Source organism: Siphateles boraxobius, unplaced genomic scaffold (assembly GCF_051911475.1).
Source record: "Siphateles boraxobius isolate OS27281-9 unplaced genomic scaffold, OSU_SipBor_1 6, whole genome shotgun sequence".
NCBI classification, from domain to species: Eukaryota; Metazoa; Chordata; class Actinopteri; order Cypriniformes; family Leuciscidae; genus Siphateles; species Siphateles boraxobius.
The window spans coordinates 3,242,479-3,269,314 of record NW_027509186.1 but is presented as its reverse complement, the minus strand read 5'-3'; the positions used below and the strand labels follow the sequence as shown (position 1 = coordinate 3,269,314).

The 26,836-nt window shown below is 41.9% G+C and overlaps 12 non-coding genes across 12 annotated transcripts; all 12 read left to right on the top strand.

The window, feature by feature from the left end:
• The first annotated feature begins 940 nt into the window (after window positions 1-940).
• On the top strand, window positions 941-1,013 carry trnav-aac (transfer RNA valine (anticodon AAC)). Its single transcript has one exon. It is a non-coding gene; the product is annotated as a tRNA-Val (tRNA).
• A 460-nt stretch (window positions 1,014-1,473) lies between these two features.
• Window positions 1,474-1,546, top strand: trnav-uac (transfer RNA valine (anticodon UAC)). Its single transcript has one exon. It is a non-coding gene; the product is annotated as a tRNA-Val (tRNA).
• Window positions 1,547-1,760: 214 nt separating this feature from the next.
• trnav-aac (transfer RNA valine (anticodon AAC)) lies at window positions 1,761-1,833 on the top strand. The gene has a single exon. It is a non-coding gene; the product is annotated as a tRNA-Val (tRNA).
• Window positions 1,834-1,956: 123 nt separating this feature from the next.
• On the top strand, window positions 1,957-2,029 carry trnav-cac (transfer RNA valine (anticodon CAC)). Its single transcript has one exon. It is a non-coding gene; the product is annotated as a tRNA-Val (tRNA).
• A 5,202-nt stretch (window positions 2,030-7,231) lies between these two features.
• trnav-aac (transfer RNA valine (anticodon AAC)) lies at window positions 7,232-7,304 on the top strand. The gene has a single exon. It is a non-coding gene; the product is annotated as a tRNA-Val (tRNA).
• A 672-nt stretch (window positions 7,305-7,976) lies between these two features.
• trnav-uac (transfer RNA valine (anticodon UAC)) lies at window positions 7,977-8,049 on the top strand. The gene has a single exon. It is a non-coding gene; the product is annotated as a tRNA-Val (tRNA).
• Window positions 8,050-8,386: 337 nt separating this feature from the next.
• On the top strand, window positions 8,387-8,459 carry trnav-uac (transfer RNA valine (anticodon UAC)). The gene has a single exon. It is a non-coding gene; the product is annotated as a tRNA-Val (tRNA).
• Window positions 8,460-8,894: 435 nt separating this feature from the next.
• trnav-aac (transfer RNA valine (anticodon AAC)) lies at window positions 8,895-8,967 on the top strand. The gene has a single exon. It is a non-coding gene; the product is annotated as a tRNA-Val (tRNA).
• Window positions 8,968-9,637: 670 nt separating this feature from the next.
• On the top strand, window positions 9,638-9,710 carry trnav-uac (transfer RNA valine (anticodon UAC)). Its single transcript has one exon. It is a non-coding gene; the product is annotated as a tRNA-Val (tRNA).
• Window positions 9,711-13,324: 3,614 nt separating this feature from the next.
• Window positions 13,325-13,397, top strand: trnav-uac (transfer RNA valine (anticodon UAC)). The gene has a single exon. It is a non-coding gene; the product is annotated as a tRNA-Val (tRNA).
• A 435-nt stretch (window positions 13,398-13,832) lies between these two features.
• On the top strand, window positions 13,833-13,905 carry trnav-aac (transfer RNA valine (anticodon AAC)). The gene has a single exon. It is a non-coding gene; the product is annotated as a tRNA-Val (tRNA).
• A 669-nt stretch (window positions 13,906-14,574) lies between these two features.
• On the top strand, window positions 14,575-14,647 carry trnav-uac (transfer RNA valine (anticodon UAC)). The gene has a single exon. It is a non-coding gene; the product is annotated as a tRNA-Val (tRNA).
• Window positions 14,648-26,836: the final 12,189 nt, after the last annotated feature.

Genomic DNA, 26,836 nt, shown 5'->3' with positions numbered 1-26,836 from the left:
CTAGAAGAGGTGGGAATGAGATCCAGACCAAGTTTCCGTAGTGTAGTGGTTATCACGTTCGCTTTACACGCGAAAGGTCCTCAGTTCAAAATTGGGTGGAAACAAGTGGAGGCATGTTAAATATAAATGCTGCAATTCGCTACAAAACCCTTACTTTTAAGACAGGTGAAGGCCATCGTATCAAGGAGCTGTAGGCAGACTGCCATGCCGAATGACACTGGGTGCTTCGCAATATCCCTCCTCGTCTCCTCGTTCCTCTGTCCTCCATCCTATGACCCGGAAACCGATCGAGCGCAGCCATCTTGAAGGACATCTCAGTTCTCTAATTGCACCGCGAGGAGGCGAGGATCGAGGAGTGAGGAGGCTTCCAGAGGAGTCATGAGCGAGGATACACAGGTGTATCCTATGCGGAAGAGATTTATCGACTAAACGTGACGCGCGTATACATTCTCCTCCCCCTTCACATCGATCACAATCTCTTTTAATGTATACTTTACCTTTGCAGTTTATATAAACCACACATTACACATATTTCAACAGGGTATCTTGCTTTATTATCATTTATTATGAATTTCTTAAATAAACAAACTTCAACAACATAAGGGCAGATCCTTTGAGCGCTGCTGATGACGCTATGAAGTGACGCGCGAGTGATCAAGTATTCCAATGAATAAAAAAAGCTTTCATTCGATTCCTCCGTCCTCATTTTCTTTCCTTGCGTCCTTCCCTCAAAACCTACAGGGGGTGGAGCTGAGACGCTAGGAAAGGAAGCGAGGAAAGGAAACGAGGATGCACAAATAAGAAATGAGAAGCACCCACTAGGTGGGTGCCGAATGACCTCTGTTCTGTTGTTTGTGGAATTTACAGACTGTCACACTGCTTGCAGGGCAGATTATGGGAAGGAGCCATCTTCTAAAAAGCACATCCCTCTCAACAATAGGTTTCTGTAGTGTAGTGGTCATCACATTCGCCTAACACGCGAAGGGTCCTCGGTTCGAAACCGAGCAGAAACAGTGGTTGGATTCTGACAGAAAATGTAAACTCTTTGGCACGCTAGGTGGGTGCAGCGCTTATTTCCTTTATATGCTTTTTAATAAGCGTGCACCTAAAGATTTATGTCTGCAACCTGAAGACGTGTTTGTTATGTAGTGGTTATCACGTTCGCCTCACACGCGAAAAGTCCCCAGTTCGAAACTGGGCGGAAACTGTGGGTGAGTTTTGCAAAAATTTCGTATGCGATTTTCTGTTGAGCAGGTCAGTGCACTTGCAGGGATGTTTGTTGTTTAATCTCTTTAGAAAAGGACAAAAATAAAACAAATGACCATTGAGGTTTCCTGTACAGTAATATAAAATGTTCGGTCTGCCAACGAAATTAGCAGCTTTTTGCCATGTTAAAAACACTGGGCAGTCTATAGTTTCAGTCGCTTTTGAACAAGCGTACGCTAGAAGAGGTAGGAATGAGATCCAAACCAAGTTTCCGTAGTGTAGTGGTTATCACGTTCGCTTTACACGCGAAAGGTCCTCAGTTCAAAACTGGGCGGAAACAAGTGGATGCATGTTAAATATAAATGCTGCAATTCGCTACAAAACCCTTACTTTTGAGACAGGTGAAGGCCATCGTACCAAGGAGCTGTAGGCAGACTGCAATGCCGAATGACCTCTGTTCTGTTGTTTGTGGAATTTACAGACTGTCACACTGCTTGCAGAGCAGATTATGGGAAGGAGCCATCTTCTAAAAAGCACATGCACCTCATCAATAGGTTTCTGTAGTTTAGTGGTCATCACGTTCGCCTAACACGCGAAAGGTCCTCGGTTCGAAACCGAGCAGAAACAGTGGTTGGATTCTGACAGAAAATTTAAACTGTTTGCCACACTAGGAGGGTGCAGCGCTCATTTCCTTTATATGTTTTTTAATAAGCGTGCACCTAAAGATTTATGTCTGCAACTTGAAGACTTGTTTCCGTAGTGTAGTGGTTATCACGTTTGCCTCACACGCGAAAGGTCCCCAGTTCGAAACTGGGCGGAAACTGTGGGTGATTTTTGCAAAAATTTCGTATGCGATTTTCTGTTGAGCAGGTCAGTACACTTGCAGGGATGTTTGTGGTTTAATCTCTTAGAAAATGACAAAAATAAAACAAATGACCATTGAGGTTTCCTGTACAGTAATATAAAATGTTCGGTCTGCCAACAAAATTAGCAGCTTTTTGCCATGTTAAAAACACTGGGCAGCAGTGTTGTAATGTAACGGAGTACAAATACTTCGTTACTGTACTTAAGTAGAAATTTCACGTATCTGTACTTTACTTCGCTATTTAAATTTATGTCAACTTTCACTTTTACTCCACTACATTTCCTAGATAAAATGTATACTTTTACTCCGATATATTTCCACAATGCATCTTCGTTACTCGTTACTACAAAATAAAATCAGAAGAAATGTGTGCGACTGCAATAAGGGAGGTTTGGCGAATCACTGAGCTAGATTGCATCACGCACGCTACGCACGCTGTTTTTCAGCGCGAAATGCTTGTTTGTTGCCATTTCCAAAAGAGGAGGAAGCACAACTGTGTATACCGCCATGGAAGCACCTGAAGGACCTGCCGTTCTTATCGTAGACGACCACCCCGACGATAGTGGTGAAGATAACGTTATACACCCGTGGCCGTATTTGCAAGAAATGTTTTTGTACATTGGAACGAAAGATTCTTCCTACCGGATGAAGTGCCTCTTATGCCTACCGAAGAAAACTGAAATTTTGGCATTCAAAAACTCCCCGTCCAACCTGAAGAAGCACATCGAGGTAGGTTAAATTAATAGTTATTCAGTAAAGACACAATGTCAATGTGATTCAACATTAGTTATCATAAGCCGTATCAGAGATATCTGGCTAACGTGATGGCCAGGCTAACGTCTGCTTGTTAACGTTGCTAATTAGCTGATATGGCGCACATGTTTAACTAACGTCAACGTTACACCACTGATTTTCCCCTGAATTTAATTCAACAGAGAACTCTCAAAGATATGTCCATAATACTGAAACACACTTAACTGGTATATCATAACGTTAACTGCCGGGCCGAATATTTCCTCAGGTAGGCTAATGTTAGATTGAGAAATATTTTTTGAAAACTGCTACGTTAATCAGTGGGAGGTTAGAAAGTGTTAAAGGCTATTCACGTCTTCAAAAGCATAATATGTTTAGTCAAACTTGAGATTTCCTTTTATGTTAATGAACTCAAAACTCAGTGGTTATTGCATAATGTTGGGCTAATGTTATAAATTGTGAATGTAGGCTTGCATTGTTGATCAAAGTCACAGTGCTTTTTTCTTTCTTAGTAAAGCAGCTAACTTAAGGTACATGCAGTGGGAGCTAAACGATAACACAAGTACAGTATAGGCTACAAAACACAAACAACGCCAGGTTGTACCAGTTAATAGTGTTATTGCCTAGTAAGGGTGGCAGTCTGAGTGTTTATAATTCTAATTTAGTAAAACAAGATAATATGGTGACATTTAAGTTAACACGTTTTTATAAATGAAACCATATTCCCATCAGTGATGCAAATTAGATCTAGTTCCTAGTAATTTGCATCACTGATGGAAATAGTTTCATTAACTTACTTGCAGTTAGATAATGTTTAACAGTCAAATGACAATTGTTTGTGTTGTGTGACTTTTAAATCTTGTAGCTAAAGTTGCTCATTAAATGTCTCTTCCTCTGAAACAGAGAAAGCATGTACACCACCTCAAAAAGTATGAAGAGCTTACATCAACAAAGAGAAAAAGGGCTCCTGAGTCTCCCACCACCACCTCCAGCATCAAGCAGAGCACATTGGTGAACACCAGGACTGTGTCTCAGATGTCCATTGACAAAGCTATAGTGACTTATGTGGTCCAAGGACTCCGGCCATTCCATGTTGTTGAAGAACAACCATTTAAAGATTTTGTGAAGGAACTGCAGCCTAATGCAAAAATTATGTCACGGCTGACTCTGCGCTCCATGATTGATGATGCCTTCAGGGGAATGAAGAGGGCTGTGACTGAGGCCATGAGAGGAGTTGACCATATCGCCACCACCACCGACTGCTGGTCTGTCAGAAGGCGGAGCTTCATTGGTGTTACTGCCCATTGGATTGACCCCGACAGTCTCAAAAGATGCTCAGCAGCCCTAGCCTGTAAACAGCTGAGAGGTTCGCACACATTTGATGTGTTGGCAAGTGCCCTTAATGACATCCACTCTGAATTTGAAATTCGAGGGAAGATTGTGCGAACAACAACAGACAATGCCTCTAACTTCATAAAAGCGTTCAACATTTTTGGTGAAGATGAGAACAATAATGCCATTGGAAGTGATGGTGATCATGGCAGTGCATCTCAACCAGGAGAGGAAGAAGAAGATCAAGAAGGGGATGAAGAAGTGGAGTGTGTTGATGTGTCAGCACTTCTGACTGAAGATGATGGTTTAGAATTCCAGCTCCCAAAGCACCAGCGCTGTGCTTGTCACCTACTCAACCTAATAGCTACTGTTGATGCCATGAAAGCAACAACATCCAATGAGGCATACAAGAAAGTGTACCGTTCAACATTTGGCAAGTGTAGTGCACTTTGGAACAAATGTGGAAAATCCACCCTTGCAGCCGAAACTGTTGAAGATGCTTGCTCCCTCCAGCTGCTGCGTCCGAATTCCACCAGGTGGAACTCCCTGTTCCTGGCAGTGGAAAGACTGCTGAGAATAATTAAAGAAAAGGGAGAGGGGACCATCAGAGTCATCTGCACTGACTTAAAGCTTCCAATGTAAGTAGGAATTATGTGTTTTATTTCATCATAATCGAACATCTGGAATGTCTTTCTTTGTCCCATTCTTTCGTGGACACTAAAAACTTTACATTACATCACATTCTATCCCAACTTCCACTTCAATTTTACTGAATTACTCTTCCAGCAGTTATTTTGATGAATCCAATGAAATGGTTACAGTGTTATAAAAACAATGTTGTTGTGTTTTGTTTTCAACAGGTTTAATCCAGCTGAACTCGCCTTTCTCGCAGAGTATGCCGCTGCCATGAGCCCTGTCGCCCAGGCTACCAACATCTTGCAAGCAGAAGCAAATGTCATGATGGGGTGGCTACTTCCAACCATCAACCTGCTCACTGTCAAACTTGACAGAGTCAAGTTGCCACTGAAGTACTGCAAGCCTCTGGTGGATGCTCTACAGGTAACTTTTACTATTGTATTTATTTTCTATTGTCTTATCTCTTCAATGATTCATTTTTATTAATTTAAGTTTCTTTGCCACTTTGTCTCAATGCTTAAATGTTTTATGTAAAGTACATTTTGAATTGCCTTGTTGCTGAAATCTGCTATAAATAACCTGCCTTGCAGGTGGGAATCATGAACCGTTTTGGCCACATGTCAGGAGAACCAGAGTTGATCGCTGCTGCGATTCTGCTTCCGAAATTCCGAACGATGTGGACAAAGGATGAAGCCACAATCAAAACGGGTAAGATATCATGGGGATAGAGCAACATTAGGTGTATATTTTCACAATTTGTCATACTGGCAATTCACAAATCAAGATTCTGATTGCTGCACAACAAATTTACCCTTGGTACTAATAAAGAAACCTTGAATTATAGGTGCATGAATGGTACATGAAACTAAAATAGCAAACCTTAAATTAAAAGTTTGTGTTGGGGTCATGCCATGGCAGATTAGACAGTTGCATTAGTTGTATAATTTATATTTTTATCCACACTATTTCAGGAATTGACTACATCAGGCAGCATCTGGAAGAGCCCTCACTGCAGATAGGCGATGCCAGCAGGTCCACTTCGTCTGATGAGGATGACTTTTTCTCTGCCCTGCAGTCGTCTCAAATACAAGATGGCACCAAACAGCTGGATGGGTACATGGCCTGTTCAGCAGATCACATGGCCTTGCTGAAGTCCTTCCCAGCAGTGTGCAAGCTTTCTGTGAAGCTGAACACTCCTCTACCTGCCTCAGCGGCCTGTGAAAGGCTATTTAGCATCGCAGGACTTGTCTTCAGTCCAAGAAGAGTAAGACTGAATTCTGGCAACTTTGAAAACCAGCTTCTTTTGAAGATGAACAGACACCTTTTCAGTTTCAACTAATGACTGGCGTATTAGTAGCTGCTGGACATAGGGAGTGAGTGAGTGAGTGAGTGAGTGAGTGAGTGAGTGAGTGAGTGAGTGAGTGAGTGAGTGAGTGAGTGAGTGAGTGAGTGAGTGAGTGAGTGAGTGAGTGAGTGAGTGAGTGAGTGAGTGAGTGAGCGAGCGTGTGATGGAGCCCTACAAATGCCAATACCACATGACCAAAATGTTCTCCCTACCAGCAGGTTTTTTTTGTTGTTGAAAGAAATAAGTTATTTATTTTTCATTTTTACCTGAAGTTCATACAAGTTCATGTTTGTTTTTTTCTTTGTCAGCTCTAAAAATATGCTGTTTGTTCTTTGAACTTAAGAGATTGTGCCTGAAAAGTCCTGGAAAAGACTGATTTTGATTTGATGAGTGAGATTAAGAAGATATGGGAACCCTGAATATGCTTTACTGTAAGAAAGCCACAATAAATGTCACAATCAAAGTTCTAACCGCTTGCTTTTTTTTATATATATATATCAAAAAAAAAAAATTTACTTTTACTTCAAATACTTAAGTACATTAAATATCAGAAAATTACTTTTGATACTTAAGTACAGTATATATCAGATACTTTAAGACTTTTAATTAAGTAATATTCTAAAAGGTAACTTTCACTTCTACCAAAGTCTTTTTCTAGTACGATACTTGTACTTTTACTCAAGTATTGCTTTCTAGTACTTTATACAACACTGCTGGGCAGTCTATAGTTTCAGTCGCTTTTGAACAAGCGTACCCTAGAAGCGGTGGGACTGACGTCCAAATCAAGTTTCGGAAGTGTAGTGGTTATCACGTTTGCTTTACACGCGAAAGGTCCTCAGTTCAAAACTGGGCGGAAACAAGTGGATGCATTTTAAATATAAATGCTGCAATTCGCTACAAAACCCTTACTTTTGAGACAGGTGAAGGCCATCGTACCAAGGAGCTGTAGGCAGACTGCCATGCCGAATGACACTAGGTGGGTGCCGAATGACCTCTGTTCTGTTGTTTGTGGAATTTACAGACTGTCACACTGCCTGCAGGGCAGATTATGGGAAGGAGCCATCTTCTAAAAAGCACATCCGTCTCAATAATAGGTTTCTGTAGTGTAGTGGTCATCACATTCGCCTAACACGCGAAAGGTCTTCGGTTCGAAACCGAGCAGAAACAGTGGTTGGATTCTGACAGAAAATGTAAACTCTTTGGCACGCTAGGTGGGTGCAGCGCTCATTTCCTTTATATGCTTTTTAATAAGCGTGCACCTAAAGATTTATGTCTGCAACCTGAAGACGTGTTTGTAGTGTAGTGGTTATCACGTTCGCCTCACACGCGAAAAGTCCCCAGTTCATAACTGGGCGGAAACTGTGGGTGATTTTTGCAAAAATTTCGTATGTGATATTCTCCTTTGAGCAGGTCAGTACACTTGCAGGGATGTTTGTTGTTTAATCTCTTTAGAAAAGGACAAAAATAAAACAAATGACCATTGAGGTTTCCTGTACAGTAATATAAAATGTTCGGTCTGCCAACAAAATTAGCAGCTTTTTGCCATGTTAAAAACACTGGGCAGTCTATAGTTTCAGTCGCTTTTGAACAAGCGTACGCTAGAAGAGGTGGGAATGAGATCCAAACCAAGTTTCCGTAGTGTAGTGGTTATCACGTTCGCTTTACACGCGAAAAGTCCTCAGTTCAAAATTGGGTGGAAACAAGTGGAGGCATGTTAAATATAAATGCTGCAATTCGCTACAAAACCCTTACTTTTAAGACAGGTGAAGGCCATCGTACCAAGGAGCTGTAGGCAGACTGCCATGCCGAATGACACTAGGTGGGTGCTGTCCAAATCAAGTTTCCGTAGTGTAGTGGTTATCACGTTTGCTTTACACGCAAAAGGTCCTCAGTTCAAAATTGGGCGGAAACAAGTGGATTCATTTTAAATATAAATGCTACAAAACCCTTACTTTTGAGACAGGTGAAGGCCATCGTACCAAGGAGCTGTAGGCAGACTGCCATGCCGAAAGACACTAGGTGGGTGCCGTCCAAATCAAGTTTCCGTAGTGTAGTGGTTATCACGTTCGCTTTACACGCGAAAGGTCCTCAGTTCAAAATTGGGTGGAAACAAGTGGAGGCATGTTAAATATAAATGCTGCAATTCGCTACAAAACACTTACATTTAAGACAGGTGAAGGCCATCGTACCAAGGAGCTGTAGGCAGACTGCCATGCCGAATGACACTAGGTGGGTGCCGTCCAAATCAAGTTTCCGTAGTGTAGTGGTTATCACGTTTGCTTTACATGCAAAAGGTCCTCAGTTCAAAACTGGGCGGAAACAAGTGGATGCATTTTAAATATAAATGCTACAAAACCCTTACTTTTGAGACAGGTGAAGGCCATCGTACCAAGGAGCTGTAGGCAGACTGCCATGCCGAAAGACACTAGGTGGGTGCCGTCCAAATCAAGTTTCCGTAGTGTAGTGGTTATCACGTTCGCTTTACACGCGAAAGGTCCTCAGTTCAAAATTGGGTGGAAACAAGTGGAGGCATGTTAAATATAAATGCTGCAATTCGTTACAAAACCCTTACTTTTAAGACAGGTGAAGGCCATCGTATCAAGGAGCTGTAGGCAGACTGCCATGCCGAATGACACTAGGTGGGTGCCGAATGACCTCTGTTCTGTTGTTTGTGGAATTTACAGACTTTCACACTGCTTGCAGGGCAGATTATGGGAAGGAGCCATCTTCTAAAAAGCACATCCCTCGCAACAATAGGTTTCTGTAGTGTAGTGGTCATCACATTCGCCTAACACGCGAAAGGTCCTCGGTTCGAAACCGAGCAGAAACAGTGGTTGGATTCTGACATAAAATGTAAACTCTTTGGCACGCTAGGTGGGTGCAGCGCTTATTTCCTTTATATGCTTTTTAATAAGCGTGCACCTAAAGATTTATGTCTGCAACCTGAAGACGTGTTTGTTATGTAGTGGTTGTCACGTTCGCCTCACACGCAAAAAGTCCCCAGTTCGAAACTGGGCGGAAACTGTGGGTGATTTTTGCAAATATTTCGTATGCGATTTTCTGTTGAGCAGGTCAGTACACTTGAAGGGATGTTTGTTGTTTAATCTCTTTAGAAAAGGACAAAAATAAAACAAATGAACATTGAGGTTTCCTGTACAGTAATATAAAATGTTCGGTCTGCCAACAAAATTAGCAGCTTTTTGCCATGTTAAAAACACTGGGCAGTCTATAGTTTCAGTCGATTTTGAACAAGCGTACGCTAGAAGAGGTGGGAATGAGATCCAAACCAAGTTTCAGTAGTGTAGTGGTTATCACGTTCGCTTTACACGCGAAAGGTCCTCAGTTCAAAATTGGGTGGAAACAAGTGGAGGCATGTTAAATATAAATGCTGCAATTCGCTACAAAACCCTTACTTTTAAGACAGGTGAAGGCAATCGTACCAAGGAGCTGTAGGCAGACTGCCATGCCGAATGACACTAGGTGGGTACCGTCCAAATCAAGTTTCCGTAGTGTAGTGGTTATCACGTTTGCTTTACACGCAAAATGTCCTCAGTTCAAAACTGGGCGGAAACAAGTGGATGCATTTTAAATATAAATGCTACAAAACCCTTACTTTTGAGACAGGTGAAGGCCATCGTACCAAGGAGCTGTAGGCAGACTGCCATGCCGAATGACCTCTGTTCTGTTGTTTGTGGAATTCACAGACTGTCACACTGCTTGCAGAGCAGATTATGGGAAGGAGCCATCTTCTAAAAAGCACATGCCATGATATCACGTTCGCTTTACACGCAAAGGTCTTCAGTTCAAAACTGGGTGGAAACAAGTGGAGGCATGTTAAATATAAATGCTGCAATTCGATACAAAACCCTTACTTTTGAGACAGGTGAAGGCCATCGTACCAAGGAGCTGTAGGCAGACTGCCATGCCGAATGACCTCTGTTCTGTTGTTTGTGGAATTTACAGACTGTCACACTAGTAGTTATAACCATTCCGCTTATGTCAAAATGATTTATGACCCTATGATTGACAGGTGGGCGGGGCTAACCTTTGACCTTCCGGAGGGTGTTCCGGAGGTCCTTTGATGTAGGGATTAACCTTTGACCTTCCGGAGGGGTTGTTCCGGAGGTCGCTTAATTTAGGGATTAACCTTTGACCTATCGATCGATCAAGTTGACAGTTGTCTTTACCCTATTGACCTTTGTATGATATATGGAGTTGCCAGTTGTCTTTGCCAGTTGTCTTTGCCCCATTGATTTTGACCTATTGACCCCGGGGGGAAATAACTTCTTGGTGTGGGAAATCCCCTCCGTGTCGGGGTGAGAAAATAATTTTTCTAATGTCGCATATAGATTAGAATAGATTAGAATTACAAAAGTAAAATCATCTTACCGTTTCACTATGGTGAAGAATTGGATTAAAGTTGACAGTCTCCGGACTGTGTGTGTGTGCGTCTGTCTGTGAGTGTGTGCGTGTCATCCGATATCCTGGCATTCCTGAGCACGCTATATAAATGGGGATAGTGAGAAAAGGTTTTTCTAATACTCTCACACTAAAGTTGAAAAGCATGCTGCTCCTTTAAAAGTATATGAATGACATATTTATAAAATTTACATTTAGTCATTTACAATTTTCACACTAACTAAAGTTGAACACATTGATCTTTTAAAAAGTATATAAATGATTATAAAAAATCTTTTCAAAACAAAAATAAATATCTTACTAAAAATCTACTGAAGCAGTCATTTCAGATTAAATAAGTTTAAAGTTTTTAAACACTCTGTGTTTTGACACTCTGTGATTCAGAGTGGTGGAGGAATGTGTGTGTGTGTGTGTGTGTGTGTGTGTGTGTGTGTGTGTGTGTGTGTGTGTGTGTACGTGTGTGTTTCATGACACCCTCCCTCCCCTCAGTCTCTCAAACACCAGCGCATGACAGCAATGGTCTCCGCGCTAAGTGTGTGCGTCTGTCTGTGAGTGAGACACCACCCTATTCCTGCACCCCCTGCTGGGGGGTGAAAGTGAGAAAATATCTCCCAGTAACTAAAGTTGAACAACATTGTTCATTTAAAAGTATATAAATAAAATGCTTGCATCATTCATTGTAAATAAATAATATTCCAATTATAGCAGTCCAAAAATAAAAATCATCTTCCATTTAGACTGTTGAAGAAGCTATACAGTATGAACGGATGATCAGAAATAAAATCATAACGTATTTCATGCAGTTTACGAACCGATGACAAAAATAAAAATCAGCTTACCGTTTCAGAGTACTGAAGAATTGGATTAAAGTTGACACTCAAAGCGCTAAGTGTGTGTGTGCTTGCAACACTGGGAGATGTATCCATGGACCGTCTTTAGCACCTGTTGTTTTCACGATTCATACTAATTTATGGTCGCGAGCATATCCTGAAAAACAACAACTGTATAGAAAAGACTCAAAGGAGCCGGTACCGCTGTACGTGCCACTTCACCCTACCGATACGCTTTCCAATTTAAAAAAATCGTATCTCAAGAGAGGAGTGTCTCTTTTGTGACAGTTTTGACCTTCTATCCGTGAAATACGGCGACAAATGTTGGATAGATCTCTGAGAACGACCTCTCTGTGAACTCGCCTGTACCATTCATAGAACACGTGCGCCATCTAGCGGACACACATAGTTATATCTTTCCCATACATTTTCACTGCATCTCAGAATGTATATATATATATATAGATGACGGCTCGAACCCTGGCAAACCATATCTTGTCCAAACTTCAAGACTGCACAGCTCAACTCATCAACATGCAAAACAGTGAGTATTTTCTCTTTGTAATTCTTTTATGCTATGGTGTTTTAAAGATTGTTTTTTCACATAGGGTGTGAAACAATAGATGTGAATTTTTAAATATGTAAAATTATATTAATAAAGTATGATTTTTAAAAATATCTGGGTACAGATATTAAGTATCATAAACTATGATTTTAAAAATATAAAACAAATGACCATTGAGGTTTCCTGTACAGTAATATAAAATGTTCGGTCTGCCAACAAAATTAGCAGCTTTTTGCCATGTTAAAAACACTGGGCAGTCTATAGTTTCAGTCGCTTTTGAACAAGCGTACCCTAGAAGCGGTGGGACTGACGTCCAAATCAAGTTTCGGAAGTGTAGTGGTTATCACGTTTGCTTTACACGCGAAAGGTCCTCAGTTCAAAACTGGGCGGAAACAAGTGGATGCATTTTAAATATAAATGCTGCAATTCGCTACAAAACCCTTACTTTTGAGACAGGTGAAGGCCATCGTACCAAGGAGCTGTAGGCAGACTGCCATGCCGAATGACACTAGGTGGGTGCCGAATGACCTCTGTTCTGTTGTTTGTGGAATTTATAGACTGTCACACTGCCTGCAGGGCAGATTATGGGAAGGAGCCATCTTCTAAAAAGCACATCCATCTCAATAATAGGTTTCTGTAGTGTAGTGGTCATCACATTCGCCTAACACGCGAAAGGTCTTCGGTTCGAAACCAAGCAGAAACAGTGGTTGGATTCTGACAGAAAATGTAAACTCTTTGGCACGCTAGGTGGGTGCAGCGCTCATTTCCTTTATATGCTTTTTAATAAGCGTGCACCTAAAGATTTATGTCTGCAACCTGAAGACGTGTTTGTAGTGTAGTGGTTATCACGTTCGCCTCACACGCGAAAAGTCCCCAGTTCATAACTGGGCGGAAACTGTGGGTGATTTTTGCAAAAATTTCGTATGCGATTTTCTGTTGAGCAGGTCAGTACACTTGCAGGGATGTTTGTTGTTTAATCTCTTTAGAAAAGGACAAAAATAAAACAAATGACCATTGAGGTTTCCTGTACAGTAATATAAAATGTTCGGTCTGCCAACAAAATTAGCAGCTTTTTGCCATGTTAAAAACACTGGGCAGTCTATAGTTTCAGTCGCTTTTGAACAAGCGTACGCTAGAAGAGGTGGGAATGAGATCCAAACCAAGTTTCCGTAGTCTAGTGGTTATCACGTTCGCTTTACACGCGAAAAGTCCTCAGTTCAAAATTGGGTGGAAACAAGTGGAGGCATGTTAAATATAAATGCTGCAATTCGCTACAAAACCCTTACTTTTAAGACAGGTGAAGGCCATCGTACCAAGGAGCTGTAGGCAGACTGCCATGCCGAATGACACTAGGTGGGTGCCGTCCAAATCAAGTTTCCGTAGTGTAGTGGTTATCACGTTTGCTTTACACGCAAAAGGTCCTCAGTTCAAAACTGGGCGGAAACAAGTGGATTCATTTTAAATATAAATGCTACAAAACCCTTACTTTTGAGACAGGTGAAGGCCATCGTACCAAGGAGCTGTAGGCAGACTGCCATGCCGAAAGACACTAGGTGGGTGCCGTCCAAATCAAGTTTCCGTAGTGTAGTGGTTATCACGTTCGCTTTACACGCGAAAGGTCCTCAGTTCAAAATTGGGTGGAAACAAGTGGAGGCATGTTAAATATAAATGCTGCAATTCGTTACAAAACCCTTACTTTTAAGACAGGTGAAGGCCATCGTATCAAGGAGCTGTAGGCAGACTGCCATGCCGAATGACACTGGGTGGGTGCCGAATGACCTCTGTTCTGTTGTTTGTGGAATTTACAGACTTTCACACTGCTTGCAGGGCAGATTATGGGAAGGAGCCATCTTCTAAAAAGCACATCCCTCTCAACAATAGGTTTCTGTAGTATAGTGGTCATCACATTCGCCTAACACGCGAAAGGTCCTCGGTTCGAAACCGAGCAGAAACAGTGGTTGGATTCTGACATAAAATGTAAACCCTTTGGCACGCGAGGTGGGTGCAGCGCTTATTTCCTTTATATGCTTTTTAATAAGCGTGCACCTAAAGATTTATGTCTGCAACCTGAAGACGTGTTTGTTATGTAGTTGTTATCACGTTCGCCTCACACGCGAAAAGTCCCCAGTTCGAAACTGGGCGGAAACTGTGGGTGATTTTTGCAAATATTTCGTATGCGATTTTCTGTTGACCAGGTCAGTACACTTGAAGGGATGTTTGTTGTTTAATCTCTTTAGAAAAGGACAAAAATAAAACAAATGAACATTGAGGTTTCCTGTACAGTAATATAAAATGTTCGGTCTGCCAACAAAATTAGCAGCTTTTTGCCATGTTAAAAACACTGGGCAGTCTATAGTTTCAGTCGCTTTTAACAAGCGTACGCTAGAAGAGGTGGGAATGAGATCCAAACCAAGTTTCCGTAGTGTAGTGGTTATCACGTTCGCTTTACACGCGAAAGGTCCTCAGTTCAAAATTGGGTGGAAACAAGTGGAGGCATGTTAAATATAAATGCTGCAATTCGCTACAAAACCCTTACTTTTAAGACAGGTGAAGGCCATCGTACCAAGGAGCTGTAGGCAGACTGCCATGCCGAATGACACTAGGTGGGTACCGTCCAAATCAAGTTTCCGTAGTGTAGTGGTTATCACGTTTGCTTTACACGCAAAATGTCCTCAGTTCAAAACTGGGCGGAAACAAGTGGATGCATTTTAAATATAAATGCTACAAAACCCTTACTTTTGAGACAGGTGAAGGCCATCGTACCAAGGAGCTGTAGGCAGACTGCCATGCCGAATGACCTCTGTTCTGTTGTTTGTGGAATTTACAGACTGTCACACTAGTAGTTATAACCATTCGGCTTATGTCAAAATGATTTATGACCCTATGATTGACAGGTGGGCGGGGCTAACCTTTGACCTTCCGGAGGGTGTTCCGGAGGTCCTTTGATGTAGGGATTAACCTTTGACCTTCCGGAGGGGTTGTTCCGGAGGTCGCTTAATTTAGGGATTAACCTTTGACCTATCGATCGATCAAGTTGACAGTTGTCTTTACCCTATTGACCTTTGTATGATATATGAAGTTGCCAGTTGTCTTTGCCAGTTGTCTTTGCCCCATTGATTTTGACCTATTGACCCCGGGGGGAAATAACTTCTTGGTGTGGGAAATCCCCTCCGTGTCGGGGTGAGAAAATAATTTTTCTAATGTCGCATATAGATTAGAATAGATTAGAATTACAAATGTAAAATCATCTTACCGTTTCACTATGGTGAAGAATTGGATTAAAGTTGACAGTCTCCGCACTGTGTGTGTGTGCGTCTGTCTGTGAGTGTGTGCGTGTCATCCGATATCCTGGCATTCCTGAGCACGCTATATAAATGGGGATAGTGAGAAAAGGTTTTTCTAATACTCTCACACTAAAGTTGAAAAGCATGCTGCTCCTTTGAAAGTATATGAATGAAATATTTATAAAATTTACATTTAGTCATTTACAATTTTCACACTAACTAAAGTTGAACACATTGATCTTTTAAAAAGTATATAAATGATTATAAAAAATCTTTTCAAAACAAAAATAAATATCTTACTAAAAATCTACTGAAGCAGTCATTTCAGATTAAATAAGTTTAAAGTTTTTAAACACTCTGTGTTTTGACACTCTGTGATTCAGAGTGGTGGAGGAATGTGTGTGTGTGTGTGTGTGTGTGTGTGTGTGTGTGTGTGTGTGTGTGTGTGTGTGTGTGTGTGTGTGTGTGTGTGTGTGTGTGTGTATGTGTGTGTGCGTGTGTGTTTCATGACACCCTCCCTCCCCTCAGTCTCTCAAACACCAGCGCATGACAGCAATGGTCTCCGCGCTAAGTGTGTGCGTCTGTCTGTGAGTGAGACACCACCCTATTCCTGCACCCCCTGCTGGGGGGTGAAAGTGAGAAAATATCTCCCAGTAACTAAAGTTGAACAACATTGTTCATTTAAAAGTATATAAATAAAATGCTTGCATCATTCATTGTAAATAAATAATATTCCAATTATAGCAGTCCAAAAATAAAAATCATCTTCCATTTAGACTGTTGAAGAAGCTATACAGTATGAACGGATGATCAGAAATAAAATCATAACGTATTTCATGCAGTTTACGAACCGATGACAAAAATAAAAATCAGCTTACCGTTTCAGAGTACTGAAGAATTGGATTAAAGTTGACACTCAAAGCGCTAAGTGTGTGTGTGCTTGCAACACTGGGAGATGTATCCATGGACCGTCTTTAGCACCTGTTGTTTTCACGATTCATACTAATTTATGGTCGCGAGCATATCCTGAAAAACAACAACTGTATAGAAAAGACTCAAAGGAGCCGGTACCGCTGTACGTGCCACTTCACCCTACCGATACGCTTTCCAATTAAAAAAAATCGTATCTCAAGAGAGGAGTGTCTCTTTTGTGACAGTTTTGACCTTCTATCCGTGAAATACGGCGACAAATGTTGGATAGATCTCTGAGAACGACCTCTCTGTGAACTCGCCTGTACCATTCATAGAACACACGCGCCATCTAGCGGACACACATAGTTATATCTTTCCCATACATTTTCACTGCATCTCAGAATGTATATATATATATATAGATGACGGCTCGAACCCTGGCAAACCATATCTTGTCCAAACTTCAAGACTGCACAGCTCAACTCATCAACATGCAAAACAGTGAGTATTTTCTCTTTGTAATTCTTTTATGCTATGGTGTTTTAAAGATTGTTTTTTCACATAGGGTGTGAAACAATAGATGTGAATTTTTAAATATGTAAAATTATATTAATAAAGTATGATTTTTAAAAATATCTGGGTACAGATATTAAGTATCATAAACTATGATTTTAAAAATATCAGTCTGCATATGTACATTTTAAAAAATCTCATCAGTCTTTATTTCCATGCTTGTGGGGTTATGCTACGGTGATTTAAATATTGTTTTCACATGGTGAAAAACAGTAGATATGATTTTTAAATAAGTAAGATTATATTCATAAAAGTTTGAAATTTAAAAATATGGAACATTGGTGTTTTTTTTGTTTTGTTTTTTAAATCACACCAGTCTGCATACCCATGCTTATGGGGTTATGCTACGGTGATTTAAATATTGTTTTCACCTAGGGTGAAAAACAGTAGATATGATTTTTAATAATATGCAACATCACATTCATTTATCATAAAGTTTGATTTTTAAAATATGGACCATTGGTGATTTTAAACCAAATCAGTCTGCATATCCATGCTTATGTGTATTAATATGGATTATCATCGGATGTACTGCTTATGTGAAACTTTTTATGTGAAAAAGCTTTTATTATGAAAATCATGGATCAGCCGTCGGCTTACCGCAACATACTTCACTCTTCTACGAATGCTATTTGTGTGTTATAATGCAGCGCTATCTTTTAATGTGAAAAGACGGTGATATATACAGCGTTATAATTTAGTAAACCGATCTTTCGGATAGCTAACCATGCGGCATGGTGATAGAACATGTGTGTTGGTTAGCATCTCGTGCTACGCTGCTAACGGATCTCACACATTGTTATGGGCGCTATATCATTTTGCTTTTGTCTGTATATGTTTCAGAAAAACATTGCTGATGCTTCTGACGGTATACTGGTATATATTTTACCATATAATCATCGTTTTAAACACTTTCTGAAGCGTCACATTCAGGTATGGAATGGATATGGTTGCCCATGAGTTCAAACAACATCCAGTTCACAGACAAATAGCGCCCCCACAGGCCCGGAGTTCAAACAACATCCAGTTCACAGGCAAATAGCGCCCCCACCAGTCCCGGAGTTCAAACAACATCCAGTTCACAGGCAAATAGCGCCCCCACCAGTCCCGGAGTTCAAACAACATCCAGTTCACAGGCAAATAGCGCCCCCACCAGTCCCGGAGTTCAAACAACATCCAGTTCACAGGCAAATAGCGCCCCCACCAGTCCCGGAGTTCAAACAACATCCAGTTCACAGGCAAATAGCCCCCCCTAGTGCCCTGAAATGATATACAATGCACTCCTTACTGTGATAGGTCATCCTATGGTTGGAGATGATTTTGTTTAGAGCAAATTGTTTTAATCTAGCTATTTAAATGCTGATGTGATGTATTTAAATTTTCCAAGTTGTATGATTCATAAATTATAGGTGTGTGTGTGTGTGTGTGTGTGTGTGTGTGTGTGTGTGTGTGTGTGTGTGTGTGTGTGTGTGTGCGCGTCATCAACCATATAAAACGGCCCCACCAGGCGGCTTCAAATCATAATATGTTTTTCCCCCTCAGATTCAAACGTCGAGCGGAACGCCTTTGATGCCATTAATTCATGTGAGAACTTATTTTCTATTCTTTATAAATTAAATGTACCAATTTTTATGCGTCTTTATTTATTAATTTTAATTTATTTTAAGTTTTACTTATTTTTAATTCGTAGTGGCTACGCATGGGTTTGATGGAGACAGCACTGCCAATGGTAAGAACAAGATCCACCTTCAACGTAATGTTTTACGTTTAAGGAAATCTAACGTTTTATTTATTTTATAGATTTCATCCAATTCGTCACACAGCCTGGATTCCCGGTGGTCGACCTTACTGAAGACGAGAATGAACAAGACACCATCGTCGTAACAGATAGGCGAGACATAGTCGGAGATCAAATAGTTCCTACCCCCACAGCTTTAGACCAACCAAAGAAAAAGACTAGAAAAACGAATTATTCTGTACCCCCATTTAGTCCTGAGCTATTTAATGGTGAGGCTATCTACATGTATTAAAATTTAAACTCAAATTTGTCATACCATTATGATTGATTGTTATATTTCCATACAGCAGGTTCGGATAGAATCCATGATGATGATGATGACGATGTGACTGACTGGGGTGTGGCTCAACTCCACGCTTGGGATCAGAGCTCTTGGACGAGCGAGCGTGGCGAAGCGTCGAACGCCGGTCAGACGCCATTTCATTTTCACCAATCGTCGGAAGAGATCGATGTTGAAGAAGTAGCGCTGACCCCTCAACCAGTCGATGAACCATCCAACGATAAGCCTCTGATTCGCCAGCTCATTAATTCAATAGATGCATTTCGCAGTGAGTTTCGTGAGGCGAATGCGGATATAAACAGGAAAATTGATGCAAATTCTGCAAGGCAGGAAGAAAACCATAGCAGAATAGATGCCTTACGTAACGAGCTACGATCCTTTCAGCCAGAGATACATAGCAGATTCGATGTTCAGGATCGTTTTTTTCAGAATGTGAGCGATGAAATATTTCACCGCATCCATATTATCCGATTAATCATGGATGAGGATTCTGATATAAACGAGCATATGTCAACGCAACACCATAGTGAAATGCTGCTCAGGCTTCGTCTTCTCCATACCCTCATAGATGAGATGTCTGCTACAATTAATAGTTTACTCACGATCCATTTTGTACCGCGTTAGATCATGTATTGATTGTTATATACACTCTTTGATTTTATACTCTTTGATTTATATTCCTTTTATATACTCTTATTATATTACATGTATACACTATGCTATTTTATCTATGCTCTATGATTTTGTAATATCTCACGTTTTATACTCTGTGATTGTTTTATACTCTGTGATGTTAGTCTGAATTTCAAAAATGGATGGATCAAAATACTTCTTTACAGACGCTCGTCAATCAGACCAATCTGACACAGAACTGTCTCCGGATGAGCTTGAAACGATAAGTATGCTTCCAGATTCTTTAGAACAGTATCTTAATGTAGAATCGTCACACCAATCTGCTGATTTGGATCTTTTTGAATTAGCCGTAAATCCAAATATGAATCTCTATGACCCACCCATACAACACGGTGCAGGGTTAAATACCGCCGAACCACCCCCAGATCCTGACGACGATAGTGTAGAACATCCTACCGACGATGATAATACTTTCCGCGAAGGTAATCCTCCTACACATGAGCGATTAAGTCCCCTCGACATTGATGCGTTGATTCGCCGGGGTGGGTTCGTTAACGGATATCACGTTTTACCACGACCTCGTTTCAATAGCGTATCGTTGAGAAGGAGCATGAATCTGAGAGTCATCAACTCTGCAGATCTGGCCGATTATCATCGTTACTTACACGACACACTGAGCGGGATTGTTACTTTTGCTAGAGATTTTGGTGGGGATGTACCCGTGATTAATTTGACCGTGTCAGCCTCCAGTCTACAAATACCCATCAGCGCTGTTTTAACCGATGGAAATAATTATGACCCCAATTTGCTTTACGACCAAATTGAAAAAGTTTTACAGAGCAACGATCAGTTATTATCGGACCAGGCCGTTGAGATAGAAGCTACCGTTGTTATGAACAGGCAAGGAGGTGGGGGTCAACGACGTAAACTTATGGATCTGGCCATTGGTGAGGTGATCAAAAGAAAAAAAAACAGTTTATTTTGCCCCACAAATATTTCGAATAATTTGTGCTTCTCCATTTGTCTCGCCCGTTTTCTTAACCCACAACACCCGAGACCGAGTTAGAAAATCTGGCTACCACCATCCAAAACAGTGCAGGCTTCTCAATCCAAGATCCAATCGCTTTTAGCGACATAGCCTCATTTGAACGAGCTCTAGGCATTAAAATTGTCGTATTTCACAGATCTAACGCAGCTGTCTTAGAAACGTACAAAACTTGTGATGAACCCCATCCGAAAACGGTGTTCCTCTATCACCATAACGATCATTACTACATGATAACGAGTTTGACAGGGTTCATCGGTTCGGAATACGTATGCGAATTTTGTTACAAAAGTTACACCAGTCGCAGAGACCATCGATGCAAACACGTCTGTAACGTATGCTTCGACTCAGAATGTTACACCTACCCTAAAACGACCATACACTGTCTAGATTGCATGCGTTACTGTAAATCGAGCTATTGCTTCGAAATGCATTAAAAAAACCCACCTCCGGGTCACGAAAACCCCGCCTGTGATCTTATAAAATACTGTAAACTATGCAACAGACGCTACCAGGTTAAACCGGGAAACAAGAAAACCAAACACGTATGCGCTCCGGACAAATGCGACCATTGTCGCGAAATTCTGGTGGACGAGGGAGAACACCAATGCTTCATACAGCCCAGAGCGCCTAAGGAGTTTTGCGAAAAATACATTTTCTACGATTTTGAAACGCGTTATGAAAATGGGAGGCACGTGGCTAATTTTGTTTGCGCGATCACGTTCCAAGGGGAGAAATTTGTAGCTCGCGGTACAGGCTGTATAGCTAAGCTAATCAAGCGCTTCAGACAGCCGCGATATGAAGGCTGCTGCTTCATTGCTCATTACGCCTCCAGATTTGACTCCTTTCTCATTCTGGAGTATTTCTGCAAAGCTGGGATTGCCATCGAGGTTATCATGCAGGGATGTAAATTAATCCTTATGTATGATGAAACGTTTGCGCAGCGATACCTCGACAGTTATTCATTTTTCCCCGTTTGCCCTAGCCAAAATGCCAGCTGCGTTAGACTTGACGACGACTGAAAAAGGCTACTTTCCACATCTTTTCAACAGAGTGGAAAATGCGAAGTATTTCGGACCTTACCCCGACAAAAAGTTTTACAACTACGATAACATGTCGGATAAAGACCAACAAAAGTTCGATGCCTGGTACAGCACGGTTGAGGGTAAGTTCTTTGACTTTAAGAAAGAACTGTACGAGTACGGCGTTAACGACGTTGTGTTATTACGCGAAGGTTGTATGAAATATCGCCAGTCGTTCATCGAATGCACCAAACTTGACCCTTTCAGTTTTACGACGATCGCTAGTTGTGCGATGGGGATCTTCAAAACACATTTCCTTAAGAAAAATACGCTGGCTCTCACGCATAACAAAGCGTACATCCGACAGAGCAAATGCTATTCATCTGGTTCAATAGAATGGCTGGAGTATGTCAAAAAGACTCGAAACGTCGACCTACACCACGCCTTGAACCATGGCGAAGTATCCTTCGGTAAGTACTTTTTAGACGGTTACTACGAACAGAACGGGTTGAGGTTTGGCTTAGAATACAATGGTTGTGTACACCATGGACACTGCTGTCGCTTTGAACCCCATCAGACACACCCCTTGTCGCGAGTACCTTACGGGGTTCTCAGGAGACAGTTTGACGATAAGGTCGAAATTCTGCAGAAGACGGTTTGCAAATCGAGGTTCTTTGGGAATGCGAATGGAGCAAAATGAAAAAGACCGATCCCTCCGTGATAGAATTTATGGACAATTATTCGGCCCCCGAGAGATTGAAACCGCGAGACACTCTGTTTGGTGGTCGAACTAACGCTTATAAACTCTATCACAAGGTGACCGAAGATGAAAAAATAAGGTATCTCGATTTCACCAGCCTCTACCCCTTTTGCCAGGCTAGGAAAAGCAATCCGATCGATCATCCACAAATCATTTTCAAAGATTTTGAACCGATTGAAAATTATTTCGGCCTTATCAAAGCGACCGTGTACCCTCCCCGCAAATTACTGCACCCGGTTCTCCCTTACAGATGCGAAGGAAAACTCATGTTCCCGTTATGTAGAACTTGCGCTCACGAGCAAAACCAGACCTCAACCTGTACCCACACGGATCAGGAAAGATCGCTGTCGGGCTGTTGGGTCAGCATCGAGCTTTTAAAAGCCGTCGAGAAGGGTTATGTGGTAGCCAAGATAGACGAGGTTTGGCATTTTCCTCAGCGGTCAGACGCATTGTTTGGCGATTATGTCAAAACGTTTCTGCGTTTGAAACAACAAGCGTCAGGGTATCCGTCGAATGTGGTCACGGAGGCTGAGAAAGAGACTTACATCCCTGAGTATTTTGAAAAAGAGGGGGTTCAACTCGACCCCGAAAAGATCAAGTACAACGCCGCCCAGAGGGCAATCACGAAATTGATTCTCAATTCGCTTTGGGGTTGGTTCTCGTTAAGACAGAACCTGCCTCAAACGACTCTGGTGAACGACCCCGAAGATTTCACCAGAATCGTTTTTGGTAATACCGACACACTGTCCTATTTCACATTCGTCTCGGACGACGTAGCTCTCGTTCAGCATAAACCTGACAAAGACGATGTTTGTAAGGCGCACGACGTTAACGTGTTTCTAGGAGCGTTTACAACGGCTCATGCACGACTGGAATTGTACGAATTGATGGACAGACTCGGCGACCGGCTTCTTTACTCAGATACGGACTCCGTCGTCTTTGTGTCTAGGGAGGGGGACTGGGAACCGCCTCTAGGGGATCATTTGGGGGAGCTGACGAGCGAGCTAGACGACGGCGACTTCATAACGTGTTTTTGCACGAGCGGGCCTAAATCTTATGGGTACAAGACGGCCAAAGGTAAGACGTGCATGAAAGCTAAGGGTATAACATTGAATGCAAAAAACTCCCGAGCCATCTGTCTGGAATCCCTGATTGGTCTGGTTGACGGTTATGTGACGTCGCAGGATAGCGCCAAACACATCCTGGCTCACACCGAAAATATTGTGAGGAATAAAAAGACTCTCACATTGCACAACAAATCAGTCGTTAAAAAGTTCAAGGTGGTGTATAATAAACGCAGACTTTTGCCCGATTTCACCACTCTTCCTTATGGCTACTGATCAGGTGATGCACAGAGGGTCTCAGGTTGTTTCCGATTTTGATTTCAGACTTCAACATCCATTTAGTTGTGTTATAAGTGGGCCGTCCAATTCTGGAAAGTCTTATTTTGTAAAACTTTTGTTGGAAAAGGGTTTGACTATAATCTCCAAGAAAATTGAAAACATTGTATGGTTGTATGATTGCTGGCAGCCTTTGTACGACGATGTACTGAAATTGTACGACATTAAATTTGTGCATGGAATACCCGAGAGTCTGAATGACGATGATTTACTCATAAAACAAATCTTCTCATCGTGGATGATTTGATGCAGCAAGCTAGCGCCAACCTGGAACTCCAGCGCGTATTTACGCAATATTGTCACCATCGGAATCTCAGCAGCATCTATATAGTGCAAAATTTATTTGCACAGGGTAAGTCCAGTCGAACCATCAGCTTAAACGCCAATTACATGATTTTGTTTAAAAACCCCAGGGACGTCAATCAGGTAGCGATGCTAGGACGACAAATGTACCCGGGAAACACAAAATACTTTATGGAATGTTATCACGACGCGGTCAACCGATCTTTCGGATACCTATTGATAGACTATAAAGCTAAAACTCCGGAGCAGTACCGTCTCAGAACAGGATTGCTGTCCGACCGTCAAGTGGTTTATATCCCGAAAAAAAGAAGAACGTGATAAATCGTCATGTCCGCCAGACTTTGTAAACATCTGCCGGTGTTAAAACTGCTACATAAAGCGTCTCCTAAACAACGACGTGTTATTTTACAATCGGTGTCCGACGAATTCATTTTATCGCTGTGCGAATTGGCGCTAAACATCCTCTACGGCACGATCCCGGTCAATCGCCAGCAGTACCAAAAACTGAAAAAGAGAAAAGCGGAAATCAAATTTGTGGCCGATAAAAAAATTGGCATAGCGGCCAAGAAACGAGTCATCAACCAAAAGGGCGGCTTCCTTTTACCTTTATTAAGCGTCGCCGTCCCGTTCCTGACAAGCTTGATAGCCAATCGATAGGATGGAGTACGCTGAGAAGATGTATTTAGTCCCGCAGCATCAGCTGGATAAGATGAAAACTGAGAATGTACGCGAGAACATTCAACAGACTGTGGAAAACGATTTGGACGGTGCCATAAGAAATATTTTACATCGCACCGATTTGAATCCGTACGAAAAAGCCAAACTTTACACCAATACCCTAAGCAGGTTTTTGACCATCGTTAGACAAGGGGATCGTGAGAGCGGGGTTTTAACCCTCTCGTTACCCCATAGTGACCCTGAGCCTAAAGATGCGCAAACGCCAGCCGCTCCCCGCACTGCTAATGTTGAAGACGGTGTTGCTGAGGGGGCTGTGGAGGACGAAGTGCTGAAGAATGTCCCTTCGAGAAGCGTGAAAAACAGTAGATACATATTAAACAAGATGTCTAAAGCTAAAGGACTAAGCGGGTGGAACGAATCGGGGGAGTTTGTGTTCAAGGGTAAAGTCGTACCAGGTTCACACATGGTTGATTTGTTAAAAAATGTGACGGCCCCCCAAAAGGTTCGGGATGACCGGAGACCTCTGGGATGGACGGAGTTTCTACAGGCTTTTGGCGAGTTAAACATTCCTTTTTCTACAGTGCCGAATCAACAGGTCAGGAGCGTGATTAAGTCTCTAAAGAGTAAACCCGCCACCCCCGCCACCACACCTGATGTTAGACCTTATAAAAAGGCACGGAAATATTCATGCTATAGGACTCCGAAAGACTCTGTGTTTAAAATATCGACCGGTGATCCGAGGCAATGGTTGGAATTTTAACGAATGTATCTTACGATTAAATAAAGACGATAAAAAATAAAATGTTTTAAGATTTTTTATTTATAGATCAAACACGTTTGCACACAGGATGACATTTTATCATTACACACATGCGGTCTTAATCTCTTCACAAATAGGGATACCATTTTATCATTTTTAATATAATCGTCGGTGTATAGTTTCAACACACGGTCATAGTCACAACCTTTAGTTAAATGATATAGAAAAAACAAACAGTGCTCCCCACAGGTATTGGATGAATAATCCTGGACTTGTCTGTCGGAATATAATACTTGGGGGTGGTTGGTCGCTAGAAAGTGATCGATGCTGGTTGGGAAGCGGGTGCTGTTGGGTGGATTGCCAAAGCTGTCGAAAAAACAAGCGGGCCCCTCTTCGGGTAAATAAACGGCTATCACATGCTCACCGGGTAGCCGAGCGGGGTCGGTGTTAATGATCCCCATCGCAGGTAAGGTCCTCACAGGTTTTTTGGGTAGTTGATCGCTCGGTAGAACCCCAAGAAAATGTGTTCTGCACGTCATTTTATCCACGATAGCTGTGAGTTGAAGCGTGTTCATCTCTCAATAGTAATCGATCAGCACCTGTCTGCGGTTAGACACTTCAATGAGAGAATCAAAAACGGCGTAAATGATTAAGTTAACGGTATTTGGCAGCGGTTGTCTGAAACGAGCTTCGACTCTGATATTTCCGGACTTGATGAGCGAAATGTGCTGGCCACACTCTTCATCCGGGGTGAGGTTAAACGCATAAAGCGTGTATCCGTTTATGAAATCGTTACTGTCGATACAGAGTGCGCGGTCTTTAAGGTGTCTACCGGTCGCCATCGAAAGCTGATAAAATTCACGCGCCGCCACACCGGCTTCGAAATTAGGTTGTAGAGGTTTAGCGGGGAATTGCTGAGAATCGACGTAGACGGCTAAGAACTCCAGATTGTAATGTTTGAACGCAAATGGATTTTTTGTGTAGGATCCGGTGAATGCATCGTTGTCGACCATGGCGATGATGATAGACTTTGGCAATGTTCCTAAAAACAGATTTTCTTGATTCAGAACACGAGACCCAGTAGGGATTGAGAACGTTTTTAGACAGACCCTGTCGACGGCGTACTTGGCCGTTGTTGACAGTAACGCCTGTGCGGACTTGATGCACCGGGGGTGATACAGACACTTTCTTGACAAATAGGGATGCCGCCGTTATATTTAATTTGTAAGCAATGTCGTCGCCCCTCATCAGGCAGAATTCATCTTTTGCTCGAATAAATCGCAACTTAACATCCACCCCATTCAGTAAAAGTTTCTCCTGGAAGAATATATCGGCGTGTATGGGGGTAAACAGTTCCACCTCCCTGCTCCGGCTGGTATAGGTCGCCCTCTTTGTCAGTCCCGCGTTATTGCCAGGGGGGTCATGCACATCCATCTG